Source organism: Eutrema salsugineum, unplaced genomic scaffold (assembly GCF_000478725.1).
Source record: "Eutrema salsugineum unplaced genomic scaffold, Eutsalg1_0 scaffold_4, whole genome shotgun sequence".
Lineage (NCBI taxonomy): Eukaryota > Viridiplantae > Streptophyta > Magnoliopsida > Brassicales > Brassicaceae > Eutrema > Eutrema salsugineum.
The window spans coordinates 2,381,924-2,383,818 of record NW_006256686.1 but is presented as its reverse complement, the minus strand read 5'-3'; the positions used below and the strand labels follow the sequence as shown (position 1 = coordinate 2,383,818).

Here is a 1,895-nt window from a genome sequence, read left to right as displayed (position 1 = left end):
GGTGCACCACCAACATCAACCCTTCCAACACCAGCAAAGAAGATATGAGCAACCACAAGTCTATGTTGGAGAGAATGACAGGGCCAATGCTCATCAGTATGGAGCTGGAATTCAGGCACCACCTGTGCAAAACAACAACTTTGAAGTGAAGGCATCCTTGTTGAATATGGTCCAGAACTCAAAGTTCCATGGATTAGCAATGGAAGATCCCTTGGAACACTTGGATCAATTTGATAAAGTATGTGACATGACCAAGATTAATGGAGTTTCAGAAGACAGCTTCAAGCTAAGACTATTCCCATTCAGTCTTGGTAACAAAGCTCACCAATGGGAAAAGAATCTTCCAAGAGGCTCCATTCAAACCTGGGAGCAATGCAAGCAAGCTTTCCTATCTAAGTTCTTCTCCACCTCAAGAACTGCAAAACTGAGGAACCAAATCTCTAGCTTCACTCAGCACAGCAATGAGAGTTTTGGTGAAGCATATGAAAGATTCAGGAGCTACACAAACCAATGCCCACACCATGGGTTTAGTGAGGCTTCCCTTCTCAGCACACTATATAGAGGAGCTCTTCCCAAGATTAGAAACCAGCTAGATACTGCTTCCAATGGGAACTTTCTGGGAAAGGAGATACATGCTGCTTTAGAGCTAGTGGAGAACTTAGCAATGAGCAATGATACTTATGGTGAAGACTATGACAGATCAAATAGATCTGAAGGTTCAAGCTCAGAACAGAGGCTCACTAGGGAAGTAAAGGAGTTGAGGAGTGAAATGGACAAGTTGAAATTCACCACTCAGAAGCCAATGCATTTTGTTGGAGAGTATGAGGAACCTTCTCAAATCTTTGAGAACATAAGTGAAGAAGGTCTCACCCAGGAGGAGCTTAACTACATTGGGAATCAGAGGTTCCAGAGATATCAGTATGGTAATGCCAATCCAAACCTTTCCTACAGAAACACCAATGTAGCAAACCCACAAGACCAGGTCTATCCCAATTCTCAAGCTCCACAGAACTTTGTTCCCAAGAACAAATTTCAAGGGTCTTTTCAACCCAAGAATCAGTTTGCTCAGAATCAAGGTTTTGGTCAGCAACAACAACCATTTCAAGGTACTGGTTTCAGTTCACAGCAGCAAAAGGCACCACCAGGGTTTGGTCCTCCACAGTTCCAACAGCAGGCGCCGGTTCAACAACAGTTTCAACCACCACATGTTCAGCAGCCACAGATGGGGACAGATATGGTTGGTATTCTGCAACAACTACTTCAGGGTCAACAGATCTTTGCAAGCCAGAATGCAGCCATGCAGCAGGAAATCAAGGAACTAAAGCAGAACCAGGCCTCAAGCTCAAGGAACCAAGGTCACCTACCTGGAAAACCAGAACCCAACCCCAAAGAATATGCTAAGGCCATTACACTGAGGAGTGGAAAGGAATTACCTGGTATTGAGAACAACAATGTGATCATTGAGGACAATGATCAAACTGAGGGGGATGCAGCCTTAAAATATGATCAAGTTGCTGAGAGACCAGGGAAAGAAAAGGGTAAAGAGGTAGCAAAGGAACCTGAACCAGAAAAGACATATGTGCCACCACCTCCATACCAACCCAAGCTCCCATTTCTAGGGAGATTCAAGAAGCAACTTGTGAACAAGGCAAGAGCTGTATTTGAAAAAGCACTCAATGAGACACCACTCACTATGCCTCTCATTGATGCATTTCTAATGATGCCAAAGATGGGGAAGTTCTTGAAGGATGCCATTCTGAACAAGACTAAAGAACTTCAAGGCATGGTGGTACTAAGTCATGAATGCAGTGCTATCATTCAGAAGAAGTCCATTCCAAGAAAGTTAACTGATCCAGGGAGTTTCACACTCCCTTGTGCCATTGGACCTCTTCTAT

General features: G+C 44.0%; 1 non-coding gene across 1 annotated transcript; it reads right to left on the bottom strand.

Annotated features, from left to right (window-relative positions):
- Nucleotides 1-421: 421 nt before the first annotated feature.
- On the bottom strand, nt 422-528 carry LOC112084763. The gene has a single exon (XR_002898424.1). It is a non-coding gene; the product is annotated as a small nucleolar RNA R71 (small nucleolar RNA).
- Nucleotides 529-1,895: the final 1,367 nt, after the last annotated feature.